Raw genomic sequence first — 24,022 nt, forward strand, 5'->3', positions numbered from 1 at the left:
TGGCTTTGTGCTTTGCCTGAGCTTAGCTATCCTCCATTTAGCAGCAGGCACGATCCTTCCAGTACCTATATCAGGTCCTGCCATCATCCGCCTGCAACCCTCCATGACCTCCTCCTGCTCAAAGCCAAAGATCCTTCTGTATGAATCTCTGGGAGGCCTCACTTCTTCCCACGTGCTCCTCCTACCATCTCATGTGACCCCCATCACTTTCTCTAGCCTTGGCATACACGCTTTACTTCCCCGTGAGTCTTTATCGCCTGGCTTAAGCGGCATCTTCCAACTGCGTTCTGGAATTATCGCGCTCCTTTCACTTGTTCTCTGTTTACGTTTATGGTGTTTAGTTTGTCACGATTTCATGTCTTTATTCTCCAGCTTTTTCATACAAATGAAAGCTCTGGAGAGACTTCTCACCTGTTTTATTCACTACCTTAGCTCATAGTTCATAGCAAGTACCTTCCCCCCACCAAAAAAGCATGCCATTTGGGGTCCTTCTCTAGAAAAGCCTGTGATTCTCCATGAGAGGCAGGATCTGGGGCTGGGGGAAACTGGTGGTAAAGGGGGATTTGGGACTGTCCTAAGGGGTGAGGAGTACATGGTGGTAGGTTGGCTGCATCATCCTGGTGATGAAGAGGGGACTTGAGTGGGACTTGACTTGGGGGCTACGTTTTGTTCACAGGGACAGAAAGGCAACACTATAAGGGGAACCCCAGCACCTGCTGGAGAGCATCCCAGGAAGTCCAGCTCACTTACACACTCATCTCCCACATAGGCAAGTATGTCAATGATTATTTAGGAGAAACATAAAAATTATTTTTGCATAAACACTATATTTGGTTGAGCATGAATCTTCTAATTGTTGCTGTGTTTAAACATCTATCTGAAGGAACTTGTTTTTCAGTAAGGACCATAATATACTAGTAAATAATAATAACTAATAAATGACTCAACATACTTTTCTATAATTTCCTATTTTGTCACCAAAATGTAAACTTTACATCTGTACACACACACGCACATACACACACACACAAACAAGACTGTGGTCAACTGCCTTTGCAAACTCTCTCTATTTTGCTTGTTTCATTTATTTATCTGGTCCTCCATCACAAAGGTGCTCATGTATGCAGATTTATATATGTCCCAGAAATTCTTTGAGAGACCTTTTTGTGTTAATTTATTTAAGTCTGCCAACAACCTTGCGAGGCAGGATACCCTTTATAAAAACTCACCCCAAATTCTAAGTCTTTTAGCTTAATGAATTTTCGTCTTAATTGTATTTTTTAATTAAGTATTCAGTGAAAATGTGTGGCAATCAGCCTTTCATGTGGTAACTCAGGGCCTAGGCTCCTTCCACATGGTAGCTCCATCACTCCCCAAGGCCCTTGGGTCTGACACACCCTCAACCAGCAGGTGGTGAAGAGACAGAGTGGAGGATCACATTCCATTGGCAAGAGAATCTAACTACATAGCAACAGCAACCCTAACTGCAAGGAAAGCTGGACTGGGAGGACCAGTCTGGCAGTGGGGCAGGAATGTCTCAACTGTCACATGCCAGTCCCTGCCGATGGCAGATTTCTAGTAGTCTCACAGAGGAAAACCAAAGTGCAGAAGGACAAGAAACTTGCCTAAAAGTTAGTCAGCAATGCGTACCAGAGCCGGGACTTCATCCCACGCTGTCAGTCTCCATGAGGGCTTTTTGTCATTACAGCCAGGGTAGGAATTCAGCCAGCTGTTTGAAGATGACAACTGGCCATTCAAACGAATGAGAGGAAAAGAACAAGCGGCAGCGACCCACCCCAAACTCTTGTTCCGGTTTATTTTCCAGCTGCTCTAAGTGAGTAGCCACATGGGCCAGAGTTTGCCAACTTGACCTCTTTGACAGTGCTGGATAGTTAAGAACCAGCTTCAGCAATCGTGCATAGCACCAAAGAGGCATCACCTTGACCTGAAGCTAGTCTGGGGTGGAGGCCATGCACAGGGAGGCTAGCTAGGAGGGTGGGGTTCGTGGTATGAAGGCTTTCTAAGTAGTCTTTCACGTGTCTGATTTCTGTAGAGAAGTCACGGCTAGAATGTCACAGAAGGCTGCTTATTTTAGGCTCTCGTGGGGTCAGGGGAGAGAATCTCCTCTGGTGTGGACCAGTCACTGCCATGAGTATACTTGTGGGCAAAATGAGGAGGTGAGACTGTGTCAACTGATACTGATAATCAAGGTTCTTAAAGAAAAAAATGTGTCTGACTGAAAGGGAAAGTCCTGGTTGGGCACAGTGGCATAAGCCTTTTATTCCCAGCACTTGGGAGGCAGAGGCAGATAGATAGCTCTTTGAGTTCGAGGCCAGCCCGGTCTACATACAGAGTGAGTTCCAGGACAGGCTCCAAAGCTGCACAGAGAAACACCACAAGAAAGAAAGAAAGAAAGAAAGAAAGAAAGAAAGAAAGAAAGAAAGAAAGAAAGAAAGAAAGAAAGAAAGAAAGGAAGGAAGGAAGGAAGGAAGGAAGGAAGGAAGAAAACTGACAGAGAGAGAGAAAGAGAGAGAGAGAGAGAGAGGAGAGAGAGAGAAAGGAAGGAACAGAGGAGGGATGGAAACAGGGAAAGAGGGAGTGCAGGTCCTCTTTTCATAAGATGAACTCACTAGCCTAATTCTATAGGGTTCCCGGACCCCTGCAGGGTATCCACGAATGGCCACTCAGACCAGGTGAGTACTTCTCAGTCTCTCGCTTCCCAAAGGCAACCATCACTGCCCTGAACTGCACTGCCTCCTCCAGAGGGGACCTTCCAGGCACGCCAGCGTGCTCTAGGTTGTTGGCCAGCCTCCCTCCAGTCGGTGTGGCTAGAGATAGCCTCTCCCTAGAATCATTGGCCCTGAGGAGCCTCCAAGCACCTGGAGCTCTGCCCCCAGATCAGTAGCCACAGACTGTTCTGGGGTAAGTCAGGACACAGCCAGATGCTCTCTTGATTTAAATGAGGTTGAAGGCTTTGCCTCCCTCCGTACCATTTAATCTTCAAAACTCATTGGCACCAGGTGTGGTGGCATAGGCCTATAATCCCAGCATGTGAGGGGCTAAGGCATGAGGGTGGTCAGGAGTTTGAGGTCAGTCTTAGACTACATGGGGGAAATCCAGGCTAGTCTGGGTCATGTGAGTAGCCCCCGCCTTTAAAAACAAAAATCAGTTCAAAACAAAGCAAAAACCTCCAGCTCCATTTACTTCCTGCCATCTGAGAGTTTCTGTCTGCCGCGACCTTGGAGTTGCTCCCTGGGGATGGAAGAGAGCTCATGGCCAGGATCCTGCAGCTGTTGCAGACGCAGGAAGTCATGGTTACTTGTAAAGGTAAAGAGAACTATAAATACTGCTCAAAACAGAACTTCCCAGTCCAGAGGAAGTCCGGATGTTGTCAAGTCAGGCTGTGGAAGAAAGGGGCCCCTGGGAGCCTTCCCAGTTCCCTTGGAACCTTCCAGAAATCTCTGCTGATATCCAGGGAAGCTCCTCAGCATGGCTAGTTTTCAGGCTCTGACTTGCCTTTCCAGCCCCATGACTCTGTAGCAGCCCCCAGCGACCCATCGGCCTCTGAAGTTCCAGGCACAGGTTGTTTCCGTGCATCCCAAATGGCCTTGCTCTTCCTCCCCACCCATCTCAGTCCCACTCTTTTCGTGAGCCAGGCTCAAACCCCAGGAGTACCTGTAAGATTTTCTAGACACCCGTGTGACCAAAAGGCTGTTCTCTTTGCTGAGGGCCTGTCAGCTGCCTGGTGCTCTATAGGCCTCATTGCTGATTCCCTCAACAAACATGCCAGGCAAATAATGTCGCCCTATTTTAGAAGTGGAGAAGTTGGTTTTGGAGCAGTATTTAAATATTCTGATGTCACATCGCTAAGAAATCATAGAATATCAAATCTTGTCTAGACTCAAAGCCATTTTGCTATACTCATATACAACTGACTACCTCTTTACCCATCCGCCCGCCCTGCTATCACTCAACAGTCTACCCATTTCCGTGTCCTTTTCCCATATTTAGGTGTAGTAAGACAGCATTTTTCATGCTCCAAAGTCCTGTATCACTCAAAGTTTGCGACCCTGCTTTGCCAGCCCAGTGTGGTACTTCTCCTAAAGAAGGCCATTACTCTTGAACTGTCCTAGGAGAGCCAAACACAGGCATCCCTTAGGAAGCCTGGCTGGTCTCACACTTTGAGGGCATGAGATGAACAACTGTCAGACAAATGAATGCCTACTCTTTGGGTATAAATGTTTCTAGGGCACATGAGTAGTCATGTTCCTAGAATCCAGGAGGTGCCCTTGGACAACCAGGCCCAGGGAAAGCAATTTAAGAATCATCAAGAGATAATAAGCTCCTTGCCAAAGCCCTACGCTAATGTCCTTCTGGACTCAAATGAAGCCCGGTTCAACATCTAAAACTTTCAACACTGCCGTCAAGAAACCCTGCCACATAAACATGAAAAGTTGCCCTTGAGATCGCAATCACAGGAAATGTAGTGTCAGCTTCCTTAGTAGACATAATTCATGTTCTTTCCATCCTGCTGGCTGCCTGGTTGTACGACAATGAGGTCTCCGATGCCTCGGATGCAAACCCAGAACACTGCTGGCAGCGTTCTAGTCCTGAGGGTCATCTTTAGAAAGCCCCCGGAGATCCTGGAGCTGGGTAGCACAAACAAACGGAAGCAGTGAGACCATGAGCTGTCTGAATCCAAGCCTGTGCTGGCCCCAGAGACAGCAGTGGTACCAAGAGTCATGTATGCACACGTACACAGTCTGGTGTGAGAAAACTTTTGTCCCCACTACACCCCACCACAGTCTAGGCATCTCCTGTCCCTAGTGCCGGCCAAAGGGACATCTTCATCTCTCTCACTGTATTGTGCCACTGTCGTGTGATGATGCTATTGTTTCCTTCCGAAGACAGATGTGGAGAGATGGAATTGGCCATTTTCCTGGGGTGGTGGCGAACACTTTTCACTGGCAAGTGCCACCGATGCTCTGTGGTCTACTCTATGGCCACAACTGGATTAATCTGTCCGCACAATCCTGAGGCAAATGCTCTTCCAATTCCCAAGGACTGGGTTATGTTTTAAAGACTGTCGCATCATTTAGTGAGGCACTTATTGCTGTAGACTAGTTTTTGAGTGATTTGTCAGAAATATTAGGCCAGCTTGTTTTCTCCTTTTAGTGCAAAAGAACTTGTGTGTCTGGAAAAAAAAATCCTATTCCAGCTGGTCACCAATTCTAGGCCAAAGAATAGCAATAGATGCTGAGAAGCTGAAAGGAAGCTGGCCAGGAGTTTTAAATGGCATCTAATAGGATGTGAACATGGGTAAACCTTGACACACTGAACCTCAGCTTTACTGCATGCTTGGGGGAGTGGCAATTCTTTTATCTTCCTGGTATTGGGAGCACCTCAGAGGATAAGAGTGCAGTACTCAGGAGGACTTTTGCAGCATGAAGCAGTTTTCAGTAAGTCAGAGATATTGTTACAATTATCTTCACAGTCCACGCTTAACACTAGCAAGTAATGCAGCCTCGAGCTTCATCTGAATTTACATCGAGGCATTTTCAGTTCTCTAAACAGAGTTCCCCAATCTTCTCCAACGCAGAGACTGCCTCTCCTCTCACAAATACCAGCTGTTGGGTACGAGAACACAAACTTGCTATATAAGATAGATCAAAAGATCCCAAAACATGTTGTGGTCAAAAGTTAAGGTCTTCTATGTTTTGAGAAGATTCACCAGTCTCATGTTCAGGGGTTAGCCACAGAAATTGCTGTTTCGGGTCTGGAGAGAACCCTGTCCCACAGAGCCTGGTTTTAGGCAGCTGGAACCCTTACCTACAGATAGATAGAGGGAAGCAAGTGTGAGTGGAGAGCTCTCAGAGATGTCCCCTGAGGATGGAAAAGAGCAGGTTGTTTGGGGGAAACACACCATAAAGATGCCCCCTTGTTGTTTCAATTGCTTTCTCAGTTACCTTTCCTGTTTCTGTCATCAAATCCCTGGCGAAAGCTACTTAAGGGAGAAAGGGTTTGTCAGGGTTCACCATTGTATCAAGGGAATACAACTCATTACGGTCGGGAAAGCACAGCAGCAACAGCTCAGAGCAGCTGGTCACATTCTATCTGCAGTCAAGAGGCGCAGAGACGTCTGCTGGTGCTCCGGGCTTGTTTTCTGCTGCCACTGCCAATCTGCTGTGTCAATAAAGCCACCTTGAATCAAGGACGGAGTCAGCGATTGGCTGCTGACCGGGATTAACCAAAGAGATGTTGGAGGAGTGAGGAAATCTGATAGAAAGGGACAGGAAGAGAGAAGGGGGTGGGGAGGTGAGAGAGATTTCCTGCACCTTTGGATCAGGAAAACATGAAGAGCAGTGCCAGCCATTCACACCTTAGCTGTTGCTTGGGTTTAAAGGGATTTTTAATCTTAATTTCTGACTCCTGATTTTTTTATTAATACTAGTACAATTTAGGTAAACATCACATCTTTCTCCTTTGTATTCAGTCTGGGACCATAGTCCCTAAGATGCTGCTGTCCATGATTAAAATGGGTCTCCCCACCTCAATTGATGCAGTCTGGAAACTCCTACACAGACACGGGGTCTCTCAGGTTATTTTAGGCCTTGTCAAGTTGGAATTAAATATTAGGTACCGCACTGGCTTTTGATAGCTTGCTAGTCATCTGGCCGCCTAGAATTTAAGAGCAGTGAGCTACTGATGTTGCCTATGGCCCGAGACTCGAGGCTGCACTCAGAGGGTCATCAAAGGCTTAGAAAATGATCTTTACTCCGCCATCATCTTCCCCAGCATTGGATTTATAGAACATAAACATGGTAGCAAAGACAGCCCACTGTGGAAAACCCAAAGGAATCCTCTGGGATTCTTGGTGACCTTGCTCCCATGCTGTTGGTCAGCAAAGCTGAGACAGAAGAGAAAGGACAGCCCTTCTTTCTACCTGCCCCTTAGTGCGCAGGCGCTGACTGCTTTCCCTGGCTCTCCTCCCTCAGCTTAGTGTATACGTACTGTCCGGTTGCTTTCTGAACTCAGTAAGAGGCTAATGAGTTGGAGAGACTGTTTAGAGCCAAAGTCATTACGGTTAAAAGTCTCTGCAGGCATAGTATAGAGGACCCTGGAGAGAAGGAATGTGAACTCTGCACTGACTGGTTCCTGGCAGCCCGAGAGTAGCTCTGTGGTGATGGTGGACACCAGAGGTGTCCTGCAAGGGCATGTCTGACATGGCCATTCTACCCAACAGCATGTGGAAGTAAGAACAGACCACATCTCTAAAGCCAAATGAGGAGCTGCCTTCTCAGTCTGAGACTCTGCCCGACCTCCTGTGGGCAGTTTGCCCACCCCGAGGTTATTTTGGCGTTGCATTGCTGATCTTAATACTTCAGTTCAGAAAGCATACCCATTTGGTTTATCAAAGATGACACGCTCTCTACAAAGCAAGGAAATGTGGCTGGCGTGTCCACATACATGGCACTTCTCTTGATAGCGCTGTTTTAACTTGGTGTAAGACATGCCAAGTTGTTCCGACCCTCCCCATCTATGTAAAACATTTTTCATGTCTTCATTTCTGAAACCAAATGTCTTCCCTTGGTTCCATAGAAAGTGTTTCTGCCACCAACCCTGATAGTTGACCGAGAGTGATCTGCATCTAAGATCAATCACTCCTCATGCCTTAATTAGATCTCCAAACAGAAAGCTGCATAGTGAAATTCTCTGTTCAAAATACCAAGAGAAAACATAAGCAGGCTTCATTCCTTCTTGTCGCCATGCCAGTTTTCCATGGCCTGACCTGCAGTTGACATCAGTAGACCAAGACCTTTCTTCAAAGGCGTGTATATATTTTTATAACCTAGATGCACGAGATGATGACAGAGGATTATCTTCGGTCATTAAAGATGTTGGAACATTCTTCCGTACGGACGGAAGAACTAGCCCTGTGGTTACTGCGGAGCCATGTGTGGAGCTGACTTATCTTTCGCTGTCACATGGCAGGGACTCCAACTGTAGGATCAGAGGCACCTGCGCTTTTCAGGATGGATATTTAAAAGCATAGAGGTTACGCGGCTCCCATATGCTACCGTCAATCCTATTTTGTATTACATTTGAAAGTCATGAGTGATAGTAATATATGTGTGTATAAACACATATCTACAAAAAATGATCTGAACTCTCTCTCCACAGGGCAAGCTGGCTTTTAGGATGCACTGTGTTTTATTGTCCTGTGACCTTTTCATTGTTTTGTGGGAAAAACAGAACCAAACCTCAATGATGTGATGTTTTTAATACACGCCTTCTTTTCTTACAGAATATAAGTAAATAAATGTTCAGTTGTAAGAAACACTGCCGGAGTACTACACTGCAGAAAAAAGTAATGACATTTTGAAATTTGCAGGCAAATGGATGGAGCTAGAAAACATCATTTTGAGTGAGGTAACCCAGACTCAGAAAGACAATTATCATATGTACTCACTCATAAGTGGTTTTTAAACATAAAGCAAAAAAACACCAGCCCACAAATCACAATCCCAGAAAACCTAGACAACAATGAGGACTCTAAGAGAGACATACATGGATCTAATCTATATGGGAAGTAGAAAAAGACAAGATGTCCTGAGTAAATTGGGAGCACGGGGACCTTGGGAGAGGGTTAAAGGGGAGAGGAGCAGAGAAAAATGTAGAGCTCAATAAAAAGAAAAAGAGAAACACTGCCATAACCACAAGATACCAGTGTCAAAGGAAGTTTAGCTTCATAATAAAGCTTTGGGTTTATGCTTTTCCCCTTACATAGACGGTACAATGAAAGAATTCAAATAGACAGATTCAAAACTGCAGGCGTCCACGAAAGGAGGTTAGAACCCTGGTTTTGATGGTTTTTTGTCCCTTTCCACAGGTGCACCTAGTTCACGGGGCAGAAGGCCTGTCTGTGTAGCAGGGTGGCTCCGGCCAATATCGTCTCTGACCCCAAGCAAAATCCTGACACTATTTACTTTCTCTACAATCTCAAGGCAACTTTTTTTTTTCCTGATGGGTTTCTGCTCTGCCTTCTACAGAAAGTCTCAGTCATAGTTAACAGCTCAATACCCGCTTCTGCAAGCATGCTAAGTGCGTGTGTGCATGTGTGTGATGTTGTCAGTTTGGGAATCTAAATAAAACTTGGGGGGGGGCCATGGCAGCATTGCCATTGATTTTTACAAGTCTCTGTACACATTAACATTAACATCTCAGCAGGAAAAAGGCACAAAAAAATAACTAAAACAGCTATTTCCTTTGAGTGAAAGGCTAGCGTTTATTTTTCCTCACATTTCCTTGTATTTTCAAAAATTCCTGTTAAAGATGTCTATTTTTATAACAGAAAGCCACACAGTGTATGATCCAGTGAAAATGCTCTCTATGACGAGGTAAGGTAAATGCTCAAATAGTTTCGGTTAGTTTTGTTAGGTTGTTAGGTTTAATCCTTAATTATAAATTTAAAACAAAAGTATCACATGGTCTGTTCTTTCTCTCTTAAAAAAAAATACAAAACAAAATAAAAAAAGTCACCCCCCCCCCCCCAAAGTGTAAGGGCAGGAAGCTAAGTTTCACTTTTAAAGAGTTTTAATCTAATCTTTGAAACTATTTGGATAAAAGCATTGGAAAACATATTTCTGCTTAAAAAAAAATAAATCCTATCCTCAGGACTCAGCGGCTAAGCTGAATTACTCAGACCCAGAAACATTTTAAAAAGTTAATTAAAAACGCATTAAGGGCAGCATTGTGTGCATGGATGTAGCCTTCTGCTATCTGGAGATTTTTGTCCTAGGGATACGTTAGGCTTTGCAGACTTCCTTTTAGGTAGATTGGGGTAAGGAAGAGGGGTGTGTGTGTGTGTGTGTGTGTGTGTTTTGTTTGGGGTGGTTCTTTTTGGCAGTACTGGGAATTGACTCCAGGACCAAGCAAGCTCTCTGCTCTCTTCCACTCAGTTACATTCCCTATAAGTTCATCTAAATGGATCCATCAAGAAGAGGGCCCCTACAGTCTTTTTGTAGCTGTTGTTTTGAGACAGAACCTCATTAAGTACCCAGGCCAGGCTTGAACTCGTACCACAGCCCAGGATGGCCTTGACCTTGTGATTCTCCTCAACCCAAGTAGCTGTGTTTTCAGGCCCGTGATACCTGGCTCAGTGAGACAAACTCGGAAATAATCTGATGCTCACGACCTCCCTGAAGAAGTGTTGTGTCTGCCCCATCTTAGAGTCAAGAAAACCCATGAACCAGATTTCATATCAGGTCTCAAGGCCATCTATGGTCAGCTGAATTTGAGACCCACTCTGTGACCTTTACCCCCTGACCTCTGGTGGATCCCCAGTCTCACCCAAAGGGGCTAAAAGAATTTCATTAAAGCAGCGGCCTCCCAACACGAACCTCTACCAGAATCATGAAGACAGCCTGTCGAGCACAGTTTGCAGAATCCTCTCCCAGACATTGGGTCTGAGTCAGCAGCCTGGGTTTCCAGGTGACGCTGCTGCCACTTCCTGGAGACTACCCTGAGAAACAGTGGGTGAGAGCAAGACTCTTAACTGTGGGACATATAAGGCAGTTGGCTTGAGGCCTGGATCTAGAGGCCTCCCCATACGTTCGCCTAATTAATTGGATGCTTAAAGCTGCAGGGCCACCGTGGTGCTGTTCCACCCCTAGTGCTCAGAGACAGCCTGTCTGCACCCAGTGGGTTTCTCAATCCTCAGAGACTTCCCTCCAACCTTGCTTGTCCTCTATTGGCTAATTAGCTACCCCTAAAGTGCGTTTTCATTAGGCTAATTACTCACTTATGGGCCAGGATATTTCTCCTCTTATTTCATCTTCAAAAACCCACAACTAAATAGCAGCCTCCAGGGAGGTGGTGGTAGGCTGGGGGGGAGGGAGGAGGAGAGCACAAACCTGTTTTGGCCAGTCATGGGCAACCAGAGACCTCTCCCCAGAGGCTGACCCTGCATTGTGGGTACTGATTCATTTGCCAGCTAGGGCGGTGGTCTCCGGGAGGTGGTCGAAACACAATGTTTGGGAAACGAAGCCTTTCCTCATCTGTCGTTTGGAGAACAGTTAGGATTAACTTCTCTTGGTATTGTTTGTAAAGTCTGGGCTATGTGAAAAATTTTCAGGTCTTGGGGCAGCTTTTCCTGAACGATTTAAGGCTGGCAACAAGTTCGGGGCTGGAGAATCGCCTGTGGATTGGGACAGGAAACTTCGGAGTCCTGCTTGGCCTCCTTCCCATTGAACAGTTTCTGCCCTCAGTTCTCCTTTCTGGTATACCTAGAAAGAATGGATTAGTTTGCTCTGTGCTAAGGTTACCTTTGACCTTGTGGAATTCTGGAGAAGTATTCCACCATCTCAAGTGCAGTCAGCTCTAGTCACTTGGAATGGGGGTTTCTTGGACTTGGCACCCCCAGAAAGGAGGACCTACCCAGTCTTTGCGTCAGGATCAATCACCTCCACTGCACCCCACAGGCCAGGGGAGGTGAGGCGTAGCTCTGGGCTATCGCTGAGCCCAACACAGACCTGCCTCATGTGAGGTAAGTCCCTCACAGCCTGCTGACGGCAGTCGCTCAGGTCTTGCCAGAGAGAAAACTATGTAAATTATAAGCTGGAGCGAGGAGTGTACGTGTTAAGTCCTGCCGCACTGCAGTCGCCAGACCAAATGCTGCCTGTCATGAATGGAGTCAGGCTGGAAAGCCGATCAAGTTCTGTCACGCCACTTCTCCTCAGCATTCGTCACCAAGGCCCCTTTCCTCTCCTGGCTCAATTTCCTTAGTTTCATGGCTAAGATTAAAGTTTTAAATTCAGTCCAAACCAAGGAAGTCTGAACACGGGAAGCCAGGAAAAGCAAGAGAAGCATAGGCAGGGATTAAAACAACGTAGATGGATGGTAGGGACACTGGCCGGGAGAGAGGAGCTGGGATTGCCCGAGCTGTTGCCCTGGGCGCCAGGGAGTGGCTGGATACTGTGCCTGGCCCACTGAGCCCTTGGGATCACAGTCCGCCCCACAAGCACCAGGCCCAGTACGTGCTAGGTATGAAGTAGCTGATGGCCCCTCAAGAGCCTGGAGCACCTCCCCCTTCTGCCAGAATCTGTTAATTTAGTTCTGAGTTAACACGCCGGGACCACAATGCCTGAGCAGAGTTTGCCTCCATTCGGTTTGTTCTTCCGGACAGCGTGGAAGGAAGCCTTGGGCAGTTTCATTTAACTTTAGAAACACCTCTGCCACTGGGGGTCTCGTTAGCAGGGCCAAATCTTGGGTTCCATGGAACCAGCACTAGGGAGCAAACTGTAAGGGAGCTAATGCTTGAACGTGGGCTAGTGAACTTGACTGTACCTGGGAACATTTAAAGTCACTCCGAGACACTCATGACCCAACTGGTAGAGGTTCTGGTCTGGCAATTGGGATTTTTCATGCTTCCAGGGGAATATAATACGAAGGGAATTGAGAACCACAGCCTAAGCTGCCTTCTCTCTCTCCTGTTACTGCTTCCTCACAGGCAAAGACGCTTACTGGCATTTTCTAAAACTTAAGACTCACATCATGTCGGCCCAGGCAGTTAACACTAGGTGTACCTATGTGTCCCTAAGTTATGCCAGGGCCAATGGTCCATGAGGAAGCAGGGCACCAAGGCGCGTGAGAGCGGTTGTGTGAAGGAACACAAGCTGCAAGCATCGGAGGACTCCGTGCCAGACTTGGACTAAGCAGCAGGGGTGTGGAGCCAAGAGCCCAGGGTTCATAGTTGGTCAGAGCTGTGTTCTAATCTTACCCCGTCTGTGGGACCTTGAACAGATTCAATAATCAGTGGTCTCAGTTTAAAAATGGAGCGCTGTGAGACAGGCAGGTTCACACACGACTGTACTCCCAGCACTTGGGAGGGAAAGCAGGGGCATAGCAAGCCCCAGACCCGCTTGGACTACATAGCAAAACTCTGCCCCCTCCAACCCCAAAGAAAAGGATAATAATGACATAAAGTGACCCAACTGTCCCTTCTTGTAGAGGAAAACCAATGTGGCCAAACAGAATACATGGTAAAAATAAACCACAATTCAAGAAGATTTTCTTCCTTTTTTTTTTTTTTAGTTTTTTTTCTTTTTTTTTCCCTATGGAACCTAATTTTATTTAAGAAAATTAAATGAAAATATTTTATAATATATTTAAAATTAAATATAAACTTACTACTGGATTTAAAGAAACTGATTCACATTAAACCATAAATAGTAGGTATTGAAATAATAATTTTTTATTATCAAGAAGATTTTCTTAAACTTTAGAAAGGGGGTTAAAATTGTGTATTAAAAGAGAAGACCAAAAACCTTAGAATATGAAAACAAGAACCAAACACCAAGACATTCTTCCCATTACTTACGTTAAAGAAAAGGACACACATCTAGGATAGCTATACAGAAACACTGAGTGGCTTCTAAAGGAAGAAAGTCAGAGTAGAGCTAAAAGAAAATAAGAATAACACATTCAAGTTTCTCAAGGAAAACACAACCAGGAATTTTATATCCAACTAAACTTACTTTTAAGTAAACAAGATCCATGGAGCTTCGCGCTCAACATGGAGATGATGAGAAGGATTGCTCCCCTGCAGCCCGCTGAGGGGTCCACTAGAAAACAAGGGTCACACAACCCTAATGACTAGGCAAGCCACTGGTAATGTGGAAACAAGACTAGGAAGGATGAAGGGCAAGTGTGAGCTGCCTGCTGACGATGGAGGTGTGCTGAAGGCTTAGACAGCCATGCTAGAACTGGGGAAGCACATTAAAACCTTAGTGTTGCCTTGCAACTATTATATGTGGGTTGCTGGGGGAAGCAAACGAATGAACATAGACACTTTGCCCATCATCATGCCTGTCTTTGAGATTTGTGATTTAGTGTTGGGGGTGGTGGGGATACAACCTTAAGTGCAAACAGTCTATTGGAACTGGGAGTGACTGCAGGTGGCTGGGAAGACCTGTACCAACAACCAAGCTTGTTCCAATGAATAACACCGTCAGACACAATTGGGACTTTTTGGGTAATTGACCGATTTGGGTTTAGGGAATGTACAAAATGAACTTGGGACATCTTGTCATACCAGACAACAAGCACACTTTGAACAAGCAATGTCAAAAGGACTCCACGGAGTCCAAAGATTGGGCACTTGAGCTCAACTGGAATAAAAGTAGCGACATCTTGAAATTTGTAAATCATTCATGATGTGTTTAAGTTCATGGTTTCACCATGGTAAAAAATAAAAACAAAAACAAAAACCCCCACCATTTAGAATAAGGAGCCATTTCAGTATATTGATAATCAATAAACAAAGAGAAAGAATCAGTGTATTCTAGCAGCCTTATATAATCTCATACTAGTCCATTTGTATTGCTGTGACAGAATTTAGGGCCCAGAAGTTATAAAGAGCAAATTTATTGGCTCACAGTTGTGCATGGAGACTGGGAAATCCATTATTAAGGCAATGGCATCTACACAGAAGGGGACTTCTTGCTGTTTCATCTGACATGGAAGGACAAAGAGAAAACGGCTGCTTCTGAAAGCCCTTTAATTAAGGAGTGGGCCCACCTGCCAGGGTGGCATGCTCATGGCTTAACCAGGCATTAAAGGACCAACTACTAAAGCAATGCTGTTAATTCTGGCACCTGAATTCCAAAATAAATTTTGGAAAGGACAGAATCCAACCATAGCAGCATAGCACTACATGGATCAAGACAATCACTGAGCTATCTTATTAACACACTAAAAGAGAGAAACCACGTGATTATGTCAGTACATACAGAAAAGGCAGCTTTACAAAATTCAAGATCAGTTTCTAATTAAAATTAAACTCAGCAAAGTTAGAAGTAATTTCTTGAATGTGACAAAAAGGTGCCTATAAAAAATTTGCTGCTTAGATGTCGAGGTAATTTCAGTACTGGGGAAGTTAATGCAGGAAGTTCAAAGCCAGCCTCATCTACTTAGAGAGTTTCAGCCCATTCTGAACCACAGGTACCAAAACTCTCGTCACTACCAGCAGCAAAAGTCTGGCTTTTCACATGATCTTAACAAATGGAGAGTGCTTCTGTGTTTAGATTCAGGGCACACAGGATGTTCACTCAACTTCTCAACATGTTATGGGAAGTTTAGCCAAAGGGAAAATACTAAGAAAAAAGTCATTCAGATTGCAAAGAAGAAAATAAAACCGTCTTTATTTACAGACCACATTGTCACTTGCCACTTAGCTATAAAATGTACAGTTTACCACAAACCTCCCAAAACAAATATATGACTTATCCATTGTTTGGTATAGAAGACCAATGTACACAAATCGATTATTTTTATATATCAGAAATCAGTCAGAGATCAGAATTAAACAATAGCATTCCCTATAACATTGAAAAATGTGAATCAGGCTTGGGTTGTGGCTCAATGATAGAGTGCTGGCCTAGCATGTGGAAGGCCCTGGTTCAATTTCTTGTTTGTGTATCTTAGCCGAGCATGGTGGCACATGTCTGTAGTCCTGTCTAGCAGAGAGGCTGAGGCAGGCAGAACACTTGCACTCTGGAGTTTTAGGCCAGCTTGAGCAAGAAGATAAGACTGTGTCTCGGAGGAAACATCTGGCGAAAGTTGTGTAAGGCCTTAGTAGTTCCCCGGGCAACAAAGGCAGAGACAGACTGTGACATTACTGAATGAAACTTAAAAGGACCATGTAATTGGTTTTCAGGGAAACTGATCCATGGATTCAGTTTGAAATCCTAATCAAATTCCCAGAAGCCTTTTCTTTTTGAGAAGTTGACACGTGATTCTGGAATTCGTAATGTCAAGAGCCAAGATAGCCTGGCATCAGAGTGGCTAGTTGGTGAAGGCAACAAACCTAGGTGAAAGTAACCATTTACTAGGGCAGGATAAGAAGAGAGTGACCTAGGACAGAGGGCTGCCCACCCATGAATCTGTTCATTTCCCCCCAGGAAACAGTTCCAGCTGACAGCTAGGTAGATCAGGACAGGTGTGGAGAACTGTCTTAATGCCAAGGCACACCCATAGCTCTATATACAGTCTGGAGCTGGGAACCTGGAGGAGCAAGAAGGAGAAGGGCTATGGGTGGGAAGTGTTGGACGGTGAGTCAGTGTGAAGCACAAAGCTCAGGACTATAGACAAGGCATTGCACCTGCTGGGACCTCTTCTGGTGTAGGAATGCCAGCCTCTTCCCTGGAAGAAGAACGTCTTGTACTTGGGCCATCAAAGTCACACAGAGCCTGGTAGTCTGTTTGCATTGTAAAGATGGTAGAGTGTTTCCTAATAGTTGAGTCTGGCTCTGGGCCACAGTACATGCAGATAGAGAGAACCCAGGACAGCCAAAACAACATGAGACCATAGCAAAGTCAGAAGGCTAACCCTGCCTGCTGCCAAAAGCATAGACATAAAGTTTTTCATGCATATATCATGCCTGTTGTTTCTGACGTTAGTAATTTTTTTACCCTTATCAGCTCATATAGTGGTTTATTAATGATTCTGATCTTATCAAAGAACCATCTTTTTATTTTGATAATTTCTGGGTTTGTCTGTTTCATAAATTTTTGCTGTGATCTTTTTTTTTTTTTAATTTTTTAAATTTTTTTTTTGCTGTGATCTTTATTATTTCCTTTGTCCTACTTAGTTTTGGTTTAATTTTCTTGTGTTTATTTTTCATAGCACTTAAAAAATGTAAAAACATTGAACACAAAATCAATCCTGTCAAGAGAAATTTTCAGTATACAATCCGGCGCTGTTTACTGTCAGCACACTTTTGTACAGCAGATCCCCGGAACCTGTTTGTCTCGAATGGCTGAAATGTTATCCCTTGTACAGTAGCTCATTCCTCACTATCCTGCCTCGAGCAACCAGAACTCTGGCTTCTGTTTTGACTGTTTCACATACACTTTTTATCCTTTTGCAACTAGCTCATTTCACCTAGCATAATATGTGCCATGTTTATACCACATTTTGTTTATCTATTCACAAAATGGGCTAAGTGTGTTGTTTCCGTGTCTTGGCTATTAAAATCAATGCTGCAACAAACACAGGAGTTCAAATAAATCTTTGAGAGTGTAATTTTATTTTTTCTGCAGAAATACGGAGAAGGACTGTTGGGTGTTATTATACTTCTCTTTTTAGACTTTTTGAGGAAGGCTCATATTGTTTTTCATTGCAGCGACATCATTTATATTCCTGCACACTGTGCATAAGAGTTCCCGTCTCTGCTGCACATCCTTGCCTCCCCACCCCTCCCTAATAGGTTATCGTCTCTCTATTTCATTCTGGGTTGCTCCTGTTGTGGGATCCTCAGGATGCACTACAGCGTTTTCTTCCTGCAGGTCTAAACTGCTTTTAAAGCACCTTATTCACATGCCAGACACTGCATTTTCTCTAGAGTATTGGAGGCTGACAAAGTATCATCCGTGGGGCTGGAGGAAGCCTCTGCAGTTAAGAGCCCTTGCTCTTGCAGAGGCTTGAGTTTGGTTCCCAGCATTCATATGGTGGCTCACAACCACCAGTGACTCCAGATCCAGGGGATCTGACTCCCTGCCATGGTCCCACAGGTACCTGCATGCACAGGATGAATATGAATGCAGATATACACTCAGGCACAGACACACATGGTTAAATTAACAAAGTCTCCCAAAACTCCCTTACTGCAACCGGTTTCTTCTCTGCCTTCTTGCCAAACAGGAAATATTTATAAGCACGTTGTTGTTGTTGTTGTTGTTGTTGTTGTTGTTTTGTCCACTCTGTTATCAGTGTCAACTTCGGTTTATTAATTTTGTTGTTATTGAGTCGAAAGTTCCTACTTCTTGATGTTTAGCAACATTTTAAATGAAGTGCCCAGTGTTACACATTTTACCTTAATGGGTGCTGGTTACATTTGTATTCTTAAAAGAAATCTTAAGTTTTATTCTAGGATAAGTTACCTAGGAATCATTTAATCCTCTTGAGTCTTTTAAATGTCTGCAGGAAGTGATCAGAATAGCACTTGGTCTAGGATTAACGTTCCCCTTTAATGGGTCAACGCCTTTCTGAGCAAACTACCTAATGCTCCAGGTATTAGGAAGTTCTTCATTCTGGCTGGTGAGGAAGGCTGCTATTCTGGGCCCCACGTGAGCTTGAAGCCCGTTCCTTCTAATCCTTTGGAGCAGCTCTCTTTTGACCTTGGGTAGTTTTCCTTACGTGAGGGAAGCTCTCGCTGTAGACTTGAGGGATCTTTTGGATCTTTTCTCTCCTGGTGCATTTTTCTCCTTTCTGGTTACGACATCCTTTCTTCAAACGTCTGTTGCTTTGCCCTTGTGCTCATGGCCTTCCCCCCTTCACTCAGGGAAATCCCTGACTTCTCCTGGGAACCCCCATCTTAGATTGCATATCTGAATCATCCTACAGGCAGCAAGGTGGGGCTCAGAACTCTTGGTGTTTGGTTTTAACTTGAGAAAGGTTGTTTCTTCTGGTAAATATGCTTCTACCGCATCTGTTATATTAGACTGTTATAATAATGAACTATTATAGATTAGGGGAATTAAACAACTGATATTCATTTTTTATCGTTCTGGAGACCAAGCAAGATAGTATTTATTCATTCTGAGACCTCTTCTGCTGCCTTGTGGATGGTCACCATCTTACCATGTGTTTAAGTGGCCAGTCTGTGAACACTTAGAAGGGAACACCAGTCTCTTCCTTTTATTAGAAGGGTATTAACTCCACCTTGGGTGCTCTAATTTTATGCTCTTTTAAGCACAATTACCTCCAGAAGTACCTGCTTTCTAATCTCACCACATTGGGTGTTGGGGTTCATCATATGACTTTAGAGAGGCACATTTGGTCCTTAATCTCCATCTTGTTCAGAAGTGAGAATTCTTTCAGACTGTGTTTTGAGGAAGCCTAACCTTCAAGATGTACACTATTAAGGCTCTCGGGCAGCTAATCAGGCAATATCACCGCAATAATTCTCAGTCTCTAATGTCCTTGTATGTGGTGTGAATTCCCATGAGGCATATATAGTATGAAACAGCTCCAAAGTCATTACTAGAAACCTCTAAAGGGAGGAAGAAGCATTTTTGATGGAGCCTGCTGTTCTGATGTTACTTTTTTGCATGACTACATACCTGTTAATTGTAAAATCCAGCCAATGAGTGATGTCTCTTTTCCTTCTGATAGTTCAACTTTCCAGTGTTAACTGTCTTATATGTTACTCCTTTCATATCCAGAGGACCAATGTGGGAACACAGTCCAAGAAGGGAGTTGTATGAGACGTCTGAGTGCTTGTGAGAAATCTCCAGGATAACAGACAAGAGTCTTATGACCTCTGTTTCTTAAAAACATGGGATTGTTCTTGGAATGTGTTTTTGTGCCCTTCCCAGGTATAGTAGATAAGAATGGGTTTGCTCAGATGGTTCATTACAATTGTTGTTTACATGGGAAAACATGTTTTTCCTGTGTGCTGCTTGTCTGTCACATGAAGCTTGCCCTTGGGATTGAACACTTTAGTCATGTGACTCCCCTTAACTCTGAGTATAAATTGTCCAATCTTTTAAATAAAGTTGGCTATTGCATGAGACTTTAGTCCGCCTCATTTATTGGCTCCATTCTCCCAGGCCCCATTTCCTCTAAAGTGGTAAACAGACCAAGTCCTATTTATTTGACATTGGTTTGCATATTAGAGATGAAGAAATGAAAGCTTATGTTAGGCAACATACTCAGCAATGCTGGAGGTAGAATTTAAGTCTATTTTTGACAGACTGCAAACAAAAACGGGGAAATATTTGTGAGGATATGTTTGTAACTTTCACGTCTGTTTCCTTTGTCTCCAGATCAGGGTGACTAATATGCAAATACTATATGTACAGGAAGTGTTCCCTTCCCTCTCAGCTGCCTCCATCCCTTGGGCTAGGTGTCCTGGTGGTATGGCAGAAGTGAAGGGAGACCTGACGTAATCCTAGGAGGCGTCTTCATACAACCAAGTATTTATACTGGTAAGAAGACTCTGGAATGGCACAAGGGTTGCTGGTGCCTTTCTCTAGCTGAGCCCGCTGGCTCTGTTTTCAGGGCTAACGTGATGGGTTGGCTTTCTGTTGAGGAAAGTTGAGTTCCTTGTCACTGGTAGAGTGCCTTACCACATTTCTGTGCTTGAACCATCCTGGCATCATCCAGAGCTGACAGAGCTGGGGACTAAGATGGAGTCTAGTCAGCTGTGCTCCTACACAAAGCATCTGTCTTTACACACAACTCAGCTCTTTTCATTATCTTTCATTTCTTACACAGAAAATGCTCATTCACTTCTCTTCTGGAGGAAGAAGCCCTTCAGCATGTAAAGTAGCTTATTCCCTTTCCATCTGTCTCCTTTCTTCCCTCCCTCTCTCTGCCCCATGTTAGTCCATCTTCCATGTCATTGGTGTCAAGCTTTGTGTGTTACGTGTACAGGGCCATGTGCATATTAGAGGTAATTTATGCTTTCTAGTTCAAGGGAGCTTCATATTGAGCCCATTGATAAAGGAAAAAGCCTGGTGCAGTCTAAGTATGGCTGGCTGCTTCTTGACATAGCCAGAGCTATGGATGGGTTCCTCTGCTCTGGCACTACGTGGGTGACTTGGCTATTTCCACTCATCTGGTGAATTTGGTTCTCTTCTTCCTCTTTTGATTTCCTTCTGCTCATTATTTCTATTTGTTCATGACATGGAGAAAGATTATTTGAAATGTTCAGGAAGAACTTTTCCTGTAACTTACTGCAGGTTCTAGTCCATGGCTGAGAGAGAGAGAGAGAATGAGAAAGAGAGAGACCAAAGGCACAAAGATTTGAAAGAAGCAATATTATCTTTATTTGTAGTTGATATACTATATATGTAGGAAATCCTAGGGAAGCTATAAAAAAGGATAACAGAAGTATTTTTTCAAGGTCTTAGGATACAGGGTCAATATGAAAATTCAGTTGTACTTCTGTATATTAACAATAAACCATCGGAAATTGAAAGTTAAAAATATAATTTACAGTAAAATAAACAAGAAACAACTATGGATAATTTTCAACAAAATATGTGCAAGAATTGCTCACTCAAAACTACAATATATTATTGAGTGAAAATTAAAAAAAAAAACCCTAAGTAAATGGAGAGACATACTGTGCTCATGGATTGGACAACTCAGTATTATTTATCAATTGTTTCCAAAGCTATTTATAGAGAAAATGCTGTCTTAAAAAAAATCCTAACAAACTCTTTTTGTGGAAAACTGAAATGCTGATTCTAAAAGTTATTTAGAAAAGCAATAATACTGAAACATCTTAAATAATTTTGACATAAGCGAACAGTTACACTGTCAATCCCAAGATTTGCTGTAGATCCACACAAATGAAGATGTTATGCTGTTACAGAAAGACAGACACAAATCCACAGGAAATAAAATCAAGTCCAGACACCAGCTGGCTCCTCCAGCCTCTGTAGAGATCTGATGCAGAAGGGAAAGGGGTCTGCAGCAAATGGTAGGTGTCCAGCATGAAAACATGAACCTCAGCCCTAACTTATCACACACTAAAAAAAAAATCTTAAAACAACAGACCAATATGAATGAGCAAAATTATAAAGTTTATAAAGGAAAACATGGATAAAGTATGTGTAACTTTGAGTTAAACAAAGATTTTATAGATAGTATGCAAAAAAGAAAAAAATAGCTAAATTTGATTTCAATAAAATTGAAGTTTTTGCTCTTGAAAAAGATAGTTTAATCAATACTCTGTGTGGGAAAATAAAGAATTGCATGTAAATATGAATGAAAGCAAACTTTTATTTAAAAGTTTAAAAGAAAAAAGGAATAATTTTAAAAAATATATGGGATAACTCACAGAATGGGATTTCTAAGCTACATCCACATAAAGAAGTCCTACAGTGTAATGAGAAGGTAATTGATTTCACATGGACAAAAGACTAAGCCGAGTAAGATGTTGCTCTACCTAACTGGGGAACTAACAGGAAAAGAATGGCCTCCTGATAGCTTAGCTAACAGTGACAACCAGGGCCTGGAGCCACCGCAACTCATGTGTTGGTGCAAATGTAAAATGGTGGAATCACCTCACAAAGGAACTTGGTGACTTCTTAGAAAAGTAAACAAGTGCTTACACGTGGTCTGGAGATGAACTGCCAGCAATTGCCTTGGGGGAAGGGGACGTCTGCCCATATGAAGATATGCACTTGACCACAGCTGTCTCTCAGCACTGTCGGCACGTTAGAGCAAGTGAAGCAAGGCCCACGCAAGAGGGCTGAGGGTGACGTCTAGAGAACAAACCCTGCTCTTTAGGGCCAGCCACAGTTCTGTGACTGAAGTGAGTGAGCGTGAGTGTGCAGGGGTCTGAACAGGGGGGGGGGGGGGGACAAAGGGAACTGTTTTGGGTGATGTAAACATTCTGCACACAGTTGTCAAAAGTGGTGACGTAGGTACGTACATTTGTATAGAACTGTACACTTAAGAGTTCTACCTTACATATGTACAGCTTTATTGTATACATATTCACTTAAATAAAAAAAGAGGCAGTAATTTTTCTTTCTTCTCTAAAGATATTATTCCCTTTGAAACTTCCTCAGTAGGACACTAAAGGTAAAATGTCTACATGTGGCTGGGCAAGTTATCACTCCAAACAACGTTCCTCGTCATAAGTAAAATGAGCACAAATTAGATGACCTTACGCATTCACCTGTAGACACTCATTAAACTGTTAGTGGGGCAAGGACTATGCTGGGTGCTAGAAATGAAAAGCTGAAATGAGACCATCACTGCCCTCAAGGAGTTACCACGGAGCAGAAAAGAAAGACAAGCTAAGACTAGCTAGCACGCCTTGTGCTGATTTAGGGTGTGAGGAGCAGTCTTCCTGATGATGCAGCACCTGAGTTAGGTTCTGAGGTACAAGTTATAGTTAGGTGAGAAGAGAAGAGAAAGCGTTCGAAGCGATGGAGCTATATGACCAAAGGCCAAAGGTCAAAGACCCTTGTAAGGTACATCAGGTAGGCACGGAACATAGGCTTTATCCTCATAAGGCCACAGTTTTGCCTTGACTGAAGAAGCTTAGAAATTCTACGCCAGTCTGAAAAGTGTGTAGATGGGGTTTCTACACCTACTGGATCTCAACCCTCATAGGAAAGTAACCATAGAAGCCAGGATCCTTCCTATTGCAAATAAAAATCCTTTGGCTTATGTACAAAAGGGTCCATGGAGCCTACTGGGCCGTGTTCTGAGGATCCACAAGAGCAGCTTTTCTTCTTTCCATGTGATCACATTGTTTCTCCCAGTCAGTTTCTGAAAGTTTAAATCAGAGTTCTCTAGTCAAGAGTCACAAGCTTTCACCGGTCATAGACTTTGAGTTGATCTCAAGCCATTCAGTGGCCAGTGGCACATGACTGCTTGGCCAGCCCAGAGAACTTGGTGGAGGACTCCGTGAGGCCGGGAGCACACAGAGAAGAGGCAAACTGCAAGGAGAAGCCTTCGTGGAAGAAGAGAGACTAGATATTTGTGTTTAACAAAAATGTATCCCATGTTGGAACAATTCAAGAAATGCAAAATCATGTAGACAATCTCTTCCTATGACTTGGGCAGCCAGGAAATTAATGCCAGTTGCCTGAAGAATGCCCACTATTACAAGCACATACATGGATGAGCAAAGACACAGAAATAATTCTAATCAGCAGGATCTAGCATATGATAGCAATAGAGGAGTTTTTCTGAGTGGGGCCTGGAATATGTGAGTTCCTTATGCAGAGGTAAAATGAACAAGACAGCCAGAAGTGGCTGAAGATCACCATGCTTTTGCTGAAGTTGAGGGAATGGCTCATCATGGGACAAGGAAATGGAAAGTCCAGGCTATCAGGAATTATTCTATGCTTATGAGTGGGGACTTCATCTTTTAAGCAACAAGGAGTCAAACTTTGTAAGCACAGAAATATCTCAAATGGATCAGCATTTAGAGAGCTATAGAGAGACTTCTTGAGACAAGGAAGAAATGAAGTATGAGGACCGAGCTAAACTT

Source organism: Arvicola amphibius, chromosome 1, assembly GCF_903992535.2.
Source record: "Arvicola amphibius chromosome 1, mArvAmp1.2, whole genome shotgun sequence".
In the NCBI taxonomy this organism is placed as follows: domain Eukaryota; kingdom Metazoa; phylum Chordata; class Mammalia; order Rodentia; family Cricetidae; genus Arvicola; species Arvicola amphibius.